This window comes from Anabrus simplex, chromosome 5 (assembly GCF_040414725.1).
Source record: "Anabrus simplex isolate iqAnaSimp1 chromosome 5, ASM4041472v1, whole genome shotgun sequence".
Lineage (NCBI taxonomy): Eukaryota > Metazoa > Arthropoda > Insecta > Orthoptera > Tettigoniidae > Anabrus > Anabrus simplex.
Genome location: NC_090269.1, coordinates 62,689,040 through 62,706,817, shown reverse-complemented (window position 1 = coordinate 62,706,817; position 17,778 = coordinate 62,689,040). Strand labels below are relative to the sequence as shown.

Below are 17,778 nucleotides of genomic sequence, written 5' to 3'. Positions count from 1 at the left end.
TGTAGCAACTTACATTTATTTGGCCTCACACGCCTTGTTTTAAATCTCGGAATACGTATACAAAAGTCGAAAATAGGTTAAATTCAATTTGTGTCTGGATGTTAGGCGGAACACCACGGGAAAACCTTTGATATAATGTCATGAAACTCTGTATTTAAGGTCAGGGATATCCGGACAGTGATCCAGGCTATATATTATTTGATCAAGATTAATCTGTCCAAGACAAAGGTCATGCATAACAAGTGGGCAACTTCAGAAAATGTTGTGATAGAGGGAATAGCTACTGAAAATGTTGGTGAATACATCTACCTTGGCCAACAAATCAACATGAAAGGAGATATAAGTCAAGAAATTTTCCGAAGAATCAAATTAGGATGGCAGACATTTGGACGATATTCAACCGTCTTCAAATCCAACATGCCAGTAAACCTAAAGAAGCAAGTTCATGACCAATGCATTCTCCCTGTCATGACCTATGCCTGTGAGACCTGGACGATGAATGAGTTTACTAAACAAAAACTAAGAACTGCCCAGAGAGGAATGGAGAGGTCTATGCTTGGGTTTACCAGGAGAGATAGAAAGAGGGCCCATGACATAAGAGCAGTCACGAATATCGTTGACATCATAACGTGAATTTCAACTTTGAAGTGGCAATGGGCAGGACATGTGGCCCGAAGAAGGGATGACAGATGGACCAAGGTTGTTCTCGAATGGAGCCCAAGAGATAAACTGAGACCGCGAGGAAGACCACCGGATCGCTGGGACAAGGACATCCGTAAAATCGCCCGAGTTAATTGGCAAAACCGCTCAAGATCGCTGGAGGTGGAGGCAACTCCTAAATTCTTACCTAAGTTTCAGACTTCAATAGGCCACATCAGTTATTGTTAGAACTGGCTGATCGTGATCGTGACAGTGGCGTAACAATATTAAGGGGACCCAAAACAGGAAATGCGAAATTTCTCAATCAATATTAGCTATATCGAAAAGCTGTACATTATAAAATTCGTGTCAAATATATTTGTCGATATTTTATGTGTTATGTTACGGATAACAAGAACTGAGATAATCTTGATTATAACATTACTTCCAAATATCTCCGGAAATGTCAATTACACCTAAACAGTACTGTATAGCAAACGATCTACCACTGCTCAAGCGTTAAGGGACTCAGGCTTTACAGTATTCGAGGAGATTCACGGTCTCTCTGTTACAGGCGGCACCCGTCAAATGGACACGACAGCCTTCAAAGACCACCGAAAGGGCTCTATAAAAGATCCCAAGATCAAATTCAAAACATCCAAAACACAACCCCATGAGATACATGAGGAAAAGAAGACAACCATCCCATTCTATCAACAAGAAAACCAGATGGATGATATAGAAGTAATCGGATTGATGGTTGGCGCTTCAGGAACCATTCCTCTATATTTTGTCAAGTTCTGCAAAGCTCTCTTTCATCACGACCACGAAGACACCACTATTACCAAGTGCACTCTGTGGTTCCTTCTGCTCATTGGTACAAGAATAATACCTTTTCCAGGAAGTTTACAGTTACTATAGTTCGACTCAAATTCAATCATGGACGATTCTCACATCATCTTCACCGCATACAAGTTCTACAGTCGCTTATTTGTTCCTGTCAGACAACTGAAAAAGACATGAATCACATTCTTTTCAACTGCATCCACCATTTTGACCAGTCTACTATTCTTCTCACTGGATTACCCATTACCAAGAAGACTTGCATCTCTATTGGCTGGATCAAACAAGCAAACTTACGACTTTAATATGTGTTTCTACAAGACCTACAGTTATCAGTTTGATTCCTTTAAGTGTGCATCTGTTTTTAAATGTCTTATGTTTGTTTTCCGGTTTACCTGATAAGGAAGGACTCAATTACTCTTATAATATTGTAAGTCTTTGTTGCTTTTGTGTTTTATTTTGTAACATATACTGTAGTCTTGGCTGAATGGGCACAGCTTGTTAACACTTTAAGCAATCCACTGACAATTACTTTTAAAATTTATGTTGTTCTACTGTACACTTTATCCTCAGACGCAATCTCCAGTTGGGGAAAGTCGATATTTTTTTAAATATAGAAAATCTGTCCCTCAATATTTTGTATCCGATACATTTTACCGTATAAGCTACAGTGGAACCTTTTCTTTCGAGTTATCGAAATTTCGAGATAGGCCTATAGAGAATACCGTTTTTGGTCCGGCTCATTGGCTGAATGGTCAGCATTGAGGCCTTCGGTTCAGAGTGTCTCGGGTTCGATTCCCGGCAGGGTCGGGGATTTTAATAGTGTTCGATTAATTGTTCTGGCCCGGGAACTGGGTGTTTGTGTTTGTTCCAACACTTTCCTCATCATGTTCAGAAAACACGCTACACTACGAAACACAACAATGCTATAAAGATTACATCCCTCCACGTAAGGTTGGCGTCAGGAAGGGCATCCGGCCGTAAAACAGGGCCAAATCCACATGTGCTACCACACAGGTGTGGGAAAAAGCGGTAGAAGAAGAACAGAGAATGTTGTTTTTGAGCATATATATATATATAGCGCATAACTGAATCATATGTATCTACGGGCTTATACTGAATACAGTATTTTTTACAGTATTTAAAAATATACTAAGAAACTCGTATTTTTCGGCATCGCTTTTATGACCCTTATTAAAGTAACTTTTTTAGAAGATAGAATACAACAGTGAAACAAGAAACACACCTCCCTTAACACCTTTGGAAAAAATTTGTTCAGGATATAGAAATCGAATGGGTGGCATACAGGGATGCTGTAGTAGAAACAGCAAGGGAATGCCTAGGAACAACTGTGTGTAAAGATGGGAAAAGGCGAACATCTTGGTGGAATGATGAAGTGAGAGCAGCCTGTAAATGTAAAAAGAAGGCTCATCAGAAGTGGCTCCAAACAAGGGCCGAGGCAGACAGGTATTGGTACGTAGATGAAAGAAACAGAACGAAACAAATAGTTGTTGAATCCAAAAAGAAGTCATAGGAAGATTTTGGTAATAACCTGGAAAGGCTTGGTCAACCAGCAGGGAAACCTTTCTGGACAGTAATAAAGAATCTTAGGAAGGGAGGGAAAAAGGAAATGAACAGTGTTTTTGAGTAATTCAGGTGAACTCATAATAGATCCCAGGGAATCACTGGAGAGGTGGAGGGAATATTTTGAACATCATCTCAATGTAAAAGGAAATCATCATGGTGGTGTTGCAAACAGCCAAGCTCATGGGGAGGAGGAAAATGATGTTGGTGAAATTATGCTTGAGGAAGTGGAAAGAATGGTAAATAAACTCCATTGTCATAAGGCACCAGGAATAGATGAAATTAGACCTGAAATGGTGAAGTATAGTGGGAAGGCAGGGATGAAATGGCTTCATAGAGTAGTAAAATTAGCGTGGAGAGTTGGTAAGGTACCTTCAGATTGGACAAAAGCAGTAACTGCACCTATCTATAAGCAAGGGAACAGGAAGGATTGCAACAACTATCGAGGTATCTCATTGATTAGTATAGCAGGCAAAGTATTCACTGGCATCTTGGAAGGGAGGGTGCGAGCAGTCGTTGAGAGGAAGTTGGATGAAAACCAGTGTGGTTTCAGACCACAGAGAGGCTGTCAGGATCAGATTTTCAGTATGCGCCAGGTAATTGAAAAATGCTACGAGAGGAATAGGCAGTTGTGTTTATGTTTCGTAGATCTAGAGAAAGCATATGACAAGGTACCGAGGGAAAAGATGTTCGCCATACTAGCGGACTATGGAATTAAAGGTAGATTATTAAAATCAATCAAAGACATTTATGTTGACAATTGGGCTTCTGTGAGAATTGATGGTAGAATTAGTTCTTGGTTCAGGGTACTTACAGGAGTTAGACAAGGCTGTAATCTTTCACCTTTGCTGTTCGTAATTTACATGGATCATCTGCTGAAGGGTATAAAATGGCAGGGAGGGATTCAGTTAGGTGGAAATGTAGTAAGCAGTTTGGGCTATGCTGACGACTTGGTCATAATGGCAGACTGTGCCGAAAGCCTGCAGTCTAATATTTTGCAACTTGAAAATAGATGCAATGAGTATGGTATGAAAATTAGCCTCTCGAAGACTAAATTGATGTCAGTAGGTAAGAAATTCAACAGAATTGAATGTCAGATTGGTGATACAAAGCTAGAACAGGTCGATAAGTTCAAGTATTTAGGTTGCGTGTTCTCCCAGGATGGTAATATAGTAAGTGAGATTGAATCAAGGTGCAGTAAAGCTAATGCAGTGAGCTCGCAGTTGCCAACAGTATTCTGTAAGAAGGAAGTCAGCTCCCAGACGAAACTATCTTTACATCGGTCTGTTTTCAGACCAACTTTGCTTTACGGGAGCGAAAGCTGGGTGGACTCAGGATATCTTATTCATAAGTTAGAAGTAACAGACATGAAAGTAGCAAGAATGACTGTTGGTACAAACAGGTAGGAACAATGGCAGGAGGGTACTCGGAATGAGGAGATAAAGGCTAATTTAGGAATGAACTCGATGGATGAAGCTGTACGCATAAACCGGCTTCGGTGGTGGGGTCATGTGAGGCGAATGGAGGAGGATAGGTTACCTAGGAGAATAATGGACTCTGTTATGGAGGGTACACCAAGACACGATGGTTAGACTCGGTTTCTAACGATATAAAGATAAGAGGTATAGAACTAAATGAGGCCACAACACTAGTTGCAAATCGAGGATTGTGGCGACGTTTAGTAAATTCTCAGAGGCTTGCAGACTAAACGCTGAAAGGCATAACAGTCTATAATGATAATGTATGTATGTATGTATGTATGTATGTATGTATGTATGGAAATAAATACACGTGAAGAAAAGGACAAACGGCCGGGAAATTGAAGTTCCTTCGAGATACTGAAAATTCGAGTAAATGAGGTTCGAGATATCGGGGTTCGACTGAATAATAATAATAATAATAATAATAATAATAATAATAATAATAATAATAATAATAATAATAATAATTGTACCGGGCGGTACACCTCCGCTCCGCTAATTCAAACCTTGCGCCAGTTGAAACTCCTCTACTGGAGGAAGCCTGAACTCTAACAACCATGTTAATTCTAAAGTTTATCAGAAGATGTCATTACTATAAATTTTGAAGTGTTCTGAACTGTGTCAGTTTCGATTCATTTTTGTTTTCTCTGTAGCAAGAAGTGTGAACATTCTCTTCTAGATGACACTACTTAAGAACTACTATTGTGCACCCTAGTGCGAAGTGAAGGAACCTTTTTTTTGAAGAAATTTAGTATTTATAAGTTTGTTCTTTATTAAATTTCTTTCAGCCATGGTTTAAGTTGGCAATGTTAATCCGTTCTTTCCGCCAGTTTTGAAATTGGCCAATCGTAAATTTCTGTAATTAATTTTCCACCAATCCTGGTTTTCTTCTCCACTTTTGACATGTAATCTTTTGGCCGTCCAATAAAAGCTTGTGGGCGGGTGTTATCATTCATGAAAGGTCTCGAATGTTCCGTGAGGGTATATAAACTGCTGATTTTCGGGTCTCCTTGCCACTTCAGTAACATCTATCATTGTGTAAATTATGCAGCAGGGGGCGGGAAGCGCCTCTTTCTTCGGGCAGCGGTTCATCAATAAGGTAATGGCCTTTTAATAACTTCTTTTCTTGCTAGCTCAGTAGTTTAACTCTCGGGGCAGGTTCGAAGCCTTTACCATGTAACTTTCCTCTAAAATGTAAAAGACTCTTGGTATAAATTCTGTCTCTTTAAACTACAAATTGGGATAGAGAGGGCCTAACCCTCTCGAGCTCCCATTCATTTTGTTTTGAGGTGACTACGTTTTCATAACTGTTTCCCTTCTACTCGTAATGTCATAAAGTTTTCTATCGTGTCACCTCCATAGAATGGGATTAGCCCTTGCATTAGCGGCCTAGGGCCAAATTAGGTTTTAATAAAGTGTATTAGGAGTGCAAGTACGCCTCCACTCAAATTGGTATTTTGGGGCCATGTCATTGTCCGGTTTCTTCGCTGAATAGGCCTCAGTAGGTTGGGTATTTTTACCCCTGTGTTATTGTACTTGGAGGACAGCTTGAATGTGGAGTTTGGTGTGGCCTTTGATAGGCTTGAACTTTAAGAGCGGGTTGCTCTTTCTTAAAATTTTGGTTTCTGTGTGCCTCGAGGAGGCTTTACTGAGTAATAGGGAGCAAGTGCTCCTGGGCATGATTGGGGTTTTCTGCCCCTTTGTCAAACCTGGTATTTGGCTAAAGTTGGGCTAATTGCTCAAGAATTATGTGTCTGGCTCTCGGAGCCCAAATCCTGTAACAACTGTAATTGTACATTCTCGATTTGTTGCTAGGCTACTAAGTACCTGTTATATTTGTTATTTCTTGATCTTGAAAAGAAAATATAACCTTGTTAAATTTTAAATTAACTTTAATTTCGTATATTGAGACCTATTCATCCCAGCACCTTCTTTCACCTCTGCTGATCCACCAAACCACGGTAATAATAATAATAATAATAATAATAATAATAATAATAATAATAATAATAATAATGGAGGTATTAACGAGTGTAGATTTCTAGTACAATGTCCAGTCGCGCCGATCATAGCTTCTTATTCTGTTTCTTCTTCTTCTAACGCGTATTTCTACACCTTGGTAGGGTCGCAGGTGCGAGCAGTGTTGCACAAATGGATTTGGCCCTGATTTACGACCTTTCCTGGTGTCAAACCTTTGTGAAGGAATTTACCACTATTGTGTGTTTCTGTGGTGGTTTGTTGTGTAATGTGCTGTGTTTGTATGGAGAGGAGAGTACTGGGACAGACGAACACCCAATCCTTGGGTCAGAGGAATTAACTATCAAGATCAAAATCCCTGACTTGGCCGGGAATCTAAACCAGGCCCCTCTGAACCGAAGGCCTCGACACCGACCATTCAACCAAGGATCCGGAAAGCGCCGCAAATCGCTGCCGTGGAAATACTGTTCAATCATGGTGACGAGTTGAATGGTGAAGATGGTCCTTGTTGTCGTGATTGGTTTTATTAGATGCAAAACCATGTGGTCATCAGCCCATATTTATCCGAAATATGATGGTGATGATGTCGAACGAAATGAGAAGAGAAAAGGGAGTCAAGGGGCAAATGAAAGACTCGCTTGACCTCAGATGCCCTAATATCGGCGAACCGGAAGAAACAATATATTATGATGGTCTACAATGCGCCACGGCAATAAACCTGTTCAATAATACCAAAACACTGACTGACAATCAGCCTGGTGACCAAATCGGTAAGTGGTGTGGCGATGACGATTGTTTTAAGAGGAAGTACAACTGGACGAACACTAATCAGACTAACACTCTTCATGGGAAGGGACTGACACTTCGAAAAATGAAGGTATCGGCAAAAGAATGACAAGGGTCACGAAGGGCATGCAAATGAAATACTCCCTAAACTTCCTAAACCTAAAACAAGAGTTGACCAAGAGGGGTCGGATAGGATGGATGAAAGTGAGGAGCCTAGCACAAGTAGGCCTAAGTGGGAGCAATGCCAGGACTTGGGCACGGGCTCCGCAGTCACCAACCCAAATTTAGAGCTCCTTTTAGTCACGTCTTACCAAGTTACCTTGACGTCTTACGACAGGCAGGGGATACCATGGATGCCATGATCTTTAAGGCGTCTAGAGTATATAGTCTAACAAGGATATTCAAAGACAGTTGTTGGAGTCTGAGTGCAGGAGCAAGCCGACACTCTCGGTATTTAATATGATAAACCAGAAACGAATGTGAGAATAAGTAATGTTAACAGAAGAGAAAGAAGAGGGCTTATATGGCGGATGATGGGAATCCACCAAAAAAAGGGATGGATAAGGGAAAAGGACACTACAAGATGTGTGCTGTGTGGGGAAATAAGAGAAGAATTTCATCTCCTAAAAGTATGTAAACAAACTATAGTGATTAGAAGACTTTTTGTAGTAATAGTGAACTATTAGTATTAAGTCAGAAAGATAATGATTGTAAAATTATAGGATGGATGAAAAATAAATGGAATAATCCTAGTAATGTACGCAAGTACTTAGTTGTAGTTAGAAATATGTACGAACGTTACAGAAGAGGAGAAGTTATAGTATTTAGCTGTAATCAAACAGTTGAAGATTATTGGACGGGCGGTAAAAGAGTAGATAAGAGTAGGTAATGTATGTGTGTATTTAAGAGAAGTGAGCGAATTATGTATAAAGAAAATAAAGGTAGTGGACACGTAATCAGTGAGCAAGAGACACTTGGACACAGAGAAGAGTTATCGTGTGTGAGTACTGCAGTGTATTAGTGCAATGTTGTTATGATATGAGGCACTGTAGCTCAGCAATCATACGGGAGGGAAGTTGGTTGAATCAGCAAACGTCTTGGATAGACAAGACACGCTGCTTCAGCCAAGGTTTAACATGTATATAACTTGCCGTTTGCCGTATGATCAGTAGTGCAATTATTAACCAACTATTCATGCAATGCTTATTTAGTGCATTCATAGGTCTGTTGCAAATGGAGGATAACTCTGTACAGACTTGTTAAATAAATATATATATATAATAAGAGTTCTGTCTTACATTGCTCAGAATTATAAAAGGATGGTATTTCTGTATCAGTCGTGCAGACAGTAACACGGAAATGCACTTTTTAATTTTCCGTAATGTATGTCTGTCTGTCTGTCTGTCTGTCTGTCTGTAGGTACACGCATCACGAAAAAACGGCTGAATAGAAGTTAATGAAAATCGGTATGCAGAGTCGGGGAATAAGTCGCTACAATCTAGGCTATAAATAATAGTATTCGCGCTGAGGGAAATGGTAGTTTAGGGGAAGGCCTAAAATTTAATTCTCAAATATTTATGTTATTAGTGGTCTTATCTTAACGAAAATCAGTACGCAAATTCTAAGAATAATTCGCTACAATCTAGGCCATAAATAATTGTATTCCCATTGAGAAAAATGGTAGTTTAGGGGAAGGCCCAAAATGTAATTCTCAAATATTTATTAGTGGTCCTATCTTAATGAACATCGGTATGCAAAGTCGAGAAATAAGTCACTACAATCTAGGCCCTAAATAATTTTATTCACACTGAGTGAAATGGTAGTTTAGGAGAAGGCCTAAAATTTAATTCTCAAATATTTATGTTATTATTGGTCGTATCGATAAATACTACATAACTAAAGTTATACAGTATTAAATTTCCGAACATTTATATCTTATACATTGTTACCGTACCGGTTATGATCACAGAGATATTCATGAATTTGGATTTTTGTTACTAAGGCGATATCAGCGCCGAGTCATGAGAAAATGGGTAAACGGAATTTAATGAAAATCGGTATGTGAAGTCGGAGAATAAGGAACTATAGTCTACGCCATAAATAATTTTGTAAGACGCCCTAATATCACAGAGTCGAAAGAAAACTGCATGTGAAGGCCTACAATATAGAAAGCTCGTAACATTGATCAACAGTAACATTACATTGATCATTGTTTGTTGTGATGTGTTTTGTATCTTCTGTTGCCCCTCATCTACGATAGATAGGATTACTGCTGCGTATCGAGTTTTTTTTAATTTGCTTTACATCGCACCGACAGAGATAGGTCTTATGGCGACGATGGGATAGGAAAGGGCTAGGAGTGTGAAGGAAGCAGCCTTGGCCTTAATTAAGATACAGCCCCAGCATTTGCCTGGTGTAAAAATGGGAAAACATGTAATGTCAACTTCACGGCTGCCGACAGCAGGGTTCGAATCCACTACCTCCTGGATGCAAGCTCAGGGCTTCGCGACCCTAACCACACGGCCACTCGCCCGGTCGTACCGAGTGTAACAGTCTGCCTGAATATTGACGGTAAGTGGCTGAGGAGTTAGATACGGTAACTTTCTTCTGTAGCATGCCATTCGTGTGGTTCATAAATTTTCTGATACTGCTGGTACGTAATACACTGGTTCATCATAGCATTCGAGCTATTCAATCCCTACTCTGAGGCACTGATTGGAATTAGAAGTGTGCATATTAAACGGAATAATGGCAGAGGAGTGCTCACGGCTGTCTGCGGCCTGGTCATTCCAGCTCTGGAACTTTGGACTGTTAGATCGGCACCGTAGTACTGTTCGTTCAAAGTGAGAAAATGTGCGGTGGAGTATTTTATATGATAACATTGCTTTTAATCGCTACTTTCCTACTGACGTCTTTGTAATGACTTTTGTTGAATTCAGTTAGGAAAACCACAAGGTCAGTCTTTCTGAGAATCCCGTAGCGAAGCACGGGTACATCAGCTACTAAATAAATAAATAAATAAATAAATAAATAAATAAATAAATAAATAAATAAATAAATATCTGTATAGTCTGACACCGTGGCTAGCCGGTTCGAGTCCCGTTGGTCGAAACAATTTTCACCAACAGAATGTTGACCGGCAAGGTAGGAGAGGTGGTATATAATTTGTAATCACTAGACTGCGTGCCAAAAGCCTGGTTTCAATTCCAAACCTCTCCGCAGTGTACAAATGGAGTGAGGACATATGACGCTGGTGATGGTAATTTGTCCGTGGGATGGAGAAGTTGAGCCTTGAGCAGACCCCTGGTACTATTCGACAAGAGTAGGCTATGTGCCAACACCGTCTTTCGCCCTCTCCCTGCATCATCATCATCACCCCACATCCAGACGCGCATTTCACCCAAGGGCGTCAAATAGAAAGAACTCCATGAAGCGAGCCGAACATGTCCTCGGACAAAAGCCATACGATAAATAAACAAATAAATACACTGACTGACATATGAATTGAGGTACTCTCAGTCACTTCGGCTATCGCTCATCTCCGCTTGTAGCATAACTGCTATAATTGTATAAAACTAACCCGTCAACGACGGGTTCAGCAGCTGGTTAATATACTATAATTGAAGATTCCCTTGATAATTAAAACATGTTCTTCGTAGCAACAGTATCAGACTTATGGACTTGTATATTTCTGCTTGCAGTTTTTCTATAGTCAAAGTAAGTGGCAAAACTACAACCTATCAATACTACCCAATATGTACCTCTATTTGATAAACAAGTGAATGGATAAAATTAAAATTTTCATCAGCTTCTTGAAGAAATTACGAAATGCTACAAAACCACAATCGTATAAACATCTGTCCGAATTAGAAATTGTTCACTTCATAAAATTGCTTTAAACAAGCGGAAATCATAAATCTCCTTCAAGTCGTAATGAGTCATTTTAGTACAGTGATCTTCCGAGATATGTTAAAAACAAGTCTATGAACTTAGAAGTTCTAGCTCCAGGAATTGGCAATTTTAAGACATCCACCTCCTCTTAAAAGAAAACAACCGGGCGAGTTGGCCCTGCGGTTAGGGTCGCGTAGCTGTGAGCTTGTATTCTGGAAATAGTGGGATCGAACCCCCCACTGTCGGCAACCCTGAAGACTGTTTTTCGTGCTTTCCCGTTTTCACATCAGGCAAATGATGGGGCTGTACCTTAAGACCACGGTCGCTTCCTTCCCATTCCTAGGCCTTTCCTATAATCGTCATACGACCTGTGTGCGTCGCTGCGACGTAAAGCAAAAAACACGCTGATTTCATCAAAATCAATCAGGGCCTATATGCATTTAGGGCGGTTGCCCAGGTGGCAGATTCCCCATCAATTGTTCACGTACCTTTTTCTTAAACATTTTCAACGAACCTGGAAATTCATCGAACATTTCCCTTCATAATTTACTCCAATCCCTTACTCTTCGTCCTATAAATAAATATTTGCCCCAATGTGTTCTCTTGAATTCCAACATTATCATATTATGATCTTTCCTGCTTTTAAGAGGTCCACTCAAGCTTATTCGTCTACTTATGACATTCAACGCAAACTCACCAATGATAAATCGAAACATACCACAAAGTCGAGCATCTCGTGTCCTTACTCCCAAGTCTTCCCAGCCCACAGTTCCCAAAATTTTCCTAACACTACTCCTTTGTCAGAAATCACCCAGAACAAATCCTACTGCTTTCGTTTGAATTTTTTCCAGTTCTTGTATCAAGTTTTCCTGGTGGGGTCCCATACACTGGAAACATACTCTAACTGCGGTCTTACCAGAGACTTATCCGCCCTCTCATTTACATCCTTCCTACAACCCATAAATATTCTATAACCATGTGATAAAACACTGAATTGGCAACATCTTTGTTTATTAAGTGGCAAAGAGGCTAGTAAATTATACACTGTGGAAAATATTAGTACTAAGGGGGAAGGGTTACCGAGTTAATCCTCCCTCCCCACCGCTCTACCGAACGTTTGAGCTTCCTTAGTTAAACTGAAACAAAAAATAATGTTGTTTGAGTCATCAGTCCATAGACTGGTTTGATGCAGCTCTCCATGCCACCCTATCCTGTGCTAACCTTTTCATTTCTACGTAACTATTGCATCCTACATCTGCTCTAATCTGTTTGTCATATTCATACCTTGGTCTACCCCTACCGTTCTTGCCACCTACACTTCCTTCAAAAACCAACTGAACAAGTCCTGGGTGTCTTAAGATGTGTCCTATCATTCTATCTCTTCTTCTCGTCAAATTTAGCCAAGTCGATCTCCTCTCACCAATTCGATTCAGTATCTCTTCATTCGTGATTCGATCTATCCACCTCACCTTCAGCATTCTTCTGTAACACCACATTTCAAAAGCTTCTATTCTCTTTCTTTCTGAGCTAGTTATCGTCCATGTTTCACTTCCATACAATGCCACGCTCCACACAAAAGTCTTCAAAAACATCTTTCTAATTCCGATATCAATGTTTGAAGTGAGCAAATTTCTTTTCTTAAGAAAGCTCTTCCTTGCTTGTGCTAGTCTGCATTTTATGTCCTCCTTACTTCTGCCATCGTTGGTTATTTTACTACCCAAGTAACAATATTCATCTACTTCCTTTAAGACTTCGTTTCCTAATCTAATATTTCCTACATCACCTGCCTTCGTTCGACTGCACTCCATTACTTTTGTTTTGGACTTATTTATTTTCATCTTGTACTCCTTACCTAAGACTTCATCCATACCATTCAGCAACTTCTCGAGATCTTCTGCAGTCTCAGATAAAATAACAATATCATCGGCAAATCTCAAGGTTTTGATTTCCTCTCCTTGGACTGTGATTCCCTTTCCAAATTTCTCTTTGATTTCCTTTACTGCCTGTTCTATGTAAACATTGAAAAGGAGAGGGGACAAACTGCAACCTTGCCTCACTCCTTTCTGGATTGCTGCTTCTTTTTCAAAGCCCTCGATTCTTATCACTGCAGACTGATTTTTATACAGGTTGTAGATAATTCTTCGTTCTCGGTATCTGATCCCTATCATCTTCAGAATCATAAATAGCCTGGTCCAATCAACATTATCGAATGCCTTTTCTAGATCTACGAATGCCATGTACGTGGGCTTGTCCTTCTTGATTCGATCCTCTAAGATCAGACGTAAAGTCAGGATTGCTTCACGTGTTCCTACATTTCTTCTGAAGCCAAATTGATCTTCCCCCAACTCAGCTTCAACTTGTTTTTCCATTCTTCTGTAAATAATACGTGTTAAAATTTTGCAGGCATGAGATACTAAACTAATAGTGCGGTAGTTTTCACACCTGTCAGCACCGGCTTTCTTGGGAATAGGTATAACAACATTCTGCCGAAAATCGGATGGGACTTCTCCTGTCTCATACATCTTGCACACTAAATGAAATAACCTTACCATGCTGGTTTCTCCTAAGGCAGTCAGTAATTCAGAGGGAATATCATCAATTCCAGGTGCCTTGTTCCTATTTAGGTCACTCACAGCTCTGTCAAACTCTGACCTCAAAATTGGGTCTCCCATTTCATCAGCATCAACAGCCTCTTCATGTTCCAGAACCAAATTATCTACATCGTTACCTTGATACAACTGTTGGATATGCTCCTGCCATCTTTCTGCTTTGTCTTCTTTCCCTAGAAGTGGCTTTCCATCTGAGCTCTTAATATTCATGCACCTAGATTTCCTTTCTCCAAAGGTTTCCTTGATTTTCCTGTATGCAGCATCTACCTTTCCCAGGACCATACAGCCTTCGACATCCTTGCACTTCTCCTTCAGCCATTCTTCCTTAGCTACCTTGCACTTTCTATCCACTTCATTCTTTAATCGCCTGTATTTTTTTCTGCCCTCTTCATTTCTAGCATTCTTGTATTTTCGTCGTTCATCAATCAGGTCTAGTATCTCCTGAGTTATCCACTGATTCTTAGTTGATCTTTTCTTCCTTCCTAACATTTCTTCAGCAACCCTACTGACTTCATTTTTCATGACTCTCCACTCTTCCTCTACTGTGTTTCCTTCGGCCTTTTCATTTAGTCCTTGTGCAACATGTTCCTTGAAACAATCCCTCACACTCTTTTCTTTCAACTTGTCTAGATCCCATCTTTTTGCATTCCTTCCTTTCTTCAATTTCTTCAATTTCAGATGGCATTTCATGACCAACAAGTTGTGGTCAGAGTCCACGTCTGCTCCTGGGAAAGTTTTGCAATCCAACACCTGGTTTCTGAATCTCTGCCTAATCATAATGAAGTCTATTTGATACCTTCCAGTGTCTCCAGGTCTCGTCCACGTATACAGCCGTCGTTTGTGGTGTTTGAACCAAGTATTGGCGAGGACTAAATTATGGTCAGTGCAGAATTCAACCAGCCGACTTCCTCTTTCGTTCCTTTGTCCCAATCCAAATTCTCCTACTGTGCTACCTTCTCTTCCTTGGCCTACCACTGCGTTCCAGTCTCCCATCACAATTAGATTCTCGTCACCTTTGACATATTGTATTAAATCTTCTATCTCCTCATATATTCTTTCAATTTCTTCATCATCCGCTGAACTAGTAGGCATATAGACCTGCACTATTGTGGTCGGCATTGGTTTGGTGTCTATCTTGGCGACAATAATTCTTTCACTATGCTGGTCGTAGTAGCTTATCCGCTGCCCTATTTTCTTATTCATTATTAAACCAACTCCTGCATTACCCCTGTTTGATTTCGTGTTGATAATTCGGTAGTCGCCTGACCAAAAATCCTGTTCTTCCTGCCAACGTACTTCACTTATACCAACTACATCTAACTTTAGCCTATCCATCTCCCTTTTCAGATTCTCTAACCTACCACAACGATTCAAACTTCTAACATTCCACGCTCCGACTCGCAGAATGTCAGTATCCATCTTCCTGATGATCGCCCCCTCTCGTGTAGTCCCCACCCGGAGATCCGAATGGGGGACTAGTTTACCTCCGGAATATTTTACCCGGGAGGAAGCCATCATCAGTACATCATTCATACAGAGAGAGCTGCATGTCCTCGGGAGGTGGTTACGGCTGTAGTTTCCCGTTGCTTTCAGCCGTGTAGCAGTATCAACACAGCTAAGCCATATTGAGTATTATTACAAGGCCGTATCAGTCAATCATCTAGACTGCCACCCTTGCAACTACCGAAAGGCTGCTACCCCCCTTTCGATGAACCATTCGTTAGTCTGGTCTCTCAACAGATACCCATCCGATATGGTTGCACCTGCGGCTCGGCTATCTGCATAATTGGGACAGGCAAGCCTCCCCACCGCGGCAAGGTCACATGGTTCGCAGAGGAGGCAAAAAATAATATATAGTACAATATTACTTACCGGTACTGAATGTCTTTGCTAGAACCATTCGAATTAACGTCTGCGAGAAATAGTAATAGCCTAATAATAATAATAATAATAATAATAATAATAATAATAATAATAATAATAATAATAATAATAATAATATAAAAACAAGTTTAGCATTCTAGTAGTAGCAATAAGTGTGCCTTTGTTGGCGAGACCAAGATTTTACAGTGCACTATGTCGTTCGTCGTTCTAGTATACGGTAGATCAAATTTGTTACTCTGATGGACCTGTCTCAGTCTCATCCTTGACTTGACTTTAACAATATGACAGGGACTGGGGTATGAATGCTTCTTCTTCTTCTTCTTCTTCTTCTTCTTCTTCTTCTTCTTCTTCTTCTTATTCTTCTTCTATGACTCTACATTCCGTCCGTCCGTCCAAGACCGAACATTACTGCCTACTGGCCATGGGTACGTAATGCAGGGCGCAAGTTCAACTTGCACGACCGTAGGTCGGTAATGTCTTTGAGGTTGAGCCAGAGCTACTCCTGAAGCTTGTGGTAATGTGATGGGGAGGGCCCACGTAAAATAAGCGGTGGTTGGTAAGCGTGGATGTTGACGGGGTGTAAGGCGTACCTTTGGTTGTAGGGCTGTTTTACAGGTGAAAAGTTATGTGTTTAACATTACTCTGTCCACCTGTACCTCAACCAGGACCATAGCTTAGAATGGGACTGCGGTAACAAGGGACAGATGCAAAAATATTCCATCCATCGAAATGGCATTAGGCGGTAAAATACCAGTAAAATTTATCTAATAACCAGTCTTAAAATGACCCCCCCCCCCCTCTTTCTGTGACGAAATTCTTCGTTCACCACGGATTAGTAGCGCATAAAAATATAATTCTTATTCGCTGGCCACTCACTACAGGTTTTAATTTGATCTAGTCGACAGGGCCAATAACATCGGCAATAACATATCGAAAGGAATGTCCGAACATCGTTAATTTTTCACTGGTGTCGCCACATACAAATTTAGTCGTCGATTCTCGGTATCGGCAAAAACTAACTTCGAAGGAAAGATGAGGAAACTCAAGGAACGATAACATGAAATCTGTGAGGCGAAGTTGCACGGGAGGAAGCACGATAATGTGAGCCTTTCCCGCTGCCGCAGATAACAGGGCCCGGTGTTGGGAAACGAGCCGGATATACACCAGCAACCCTATCGCCTTACTTCACTAGTGGAAGTAGTAACATACTGACGTGACTACGTCTATAAAATCAGGCTTCATACATTCAAACCTCTGATTAACGAAGTCGTGTGTCCACATTAATGATGGGATATTCGATTCATTTTACTGAATCGATTCATTTTCTTTAATAAAATGCTTTAGGTCGCACCGACACAGATAGGTTTTATGGCGACGATGGGATAGGAAAGAGCTAGGAGTGGGAAGGAAACGGCCGTGGCCTTAATTAAGGAAAAGCCCCAGCATTTGTCTGATATGAAAATGAAAAACCACAAAAAATCATCTTCAGGGCTGCCGACAGTGGGGTTCGAACCCACTATTTCACGATTGCAAGCACACAGCTGTGCACACCTAAACGCACGGCCAACAAGCTCGGTACTGAATCGACCGATTTGATTCCGTTCACGTTACTGAATTGATACAGTAATCCGATACACGACACATTTAGAGTCACGTGTGTGTACTGGTACGTAGCGATAATAACATACAACGATCACTGTTCCCATCTGGTTTTCATTCTATGAATTGGTTTCCTATGCATGCCATCCGGTCTTCAGATTCATGGTTCTTCCGCAGCCACTACGTGTCAAGTTTCGATGTTTCAAACCCTCCCTCAAAATAAGATGTAAAAATAGCTCTCCCCGGACCACGGGTGACTCATGATTCGATTATTATTGAAGTCTTAAGCAATGATGCGAGATACGAACTGAGAGAACACGCAATATTAATAGAACGCAACATATAATGATCTAACAAGTACAACTGCATTACATTCCTTCAACGTAGCCATCCGCAAATTCTATTAACTTTTACCAAAAGTCGGGAAGCCGTTGGGAACCGTTGGCAAGGAGTTCTGCGTTGATGACAGCGACGGAGCGCTCTAC

General features: G+C 40.6%; 1 protein-coding gene across 1 annotated transcript in view; it reads right to left on the bottom strand.

Annotated features, from left to right (window-relative positions):
* Cdk4 (Cyclin-dependent kinase 4) overlaps window positions 1–17,778 on the bottom strand; it is a 624,877-nt gene that overhangs the window by 312,309 nt on the left and 294,790 nt on the right. The gene's annotated exons all lie outside the window — the stretch shown is intronic.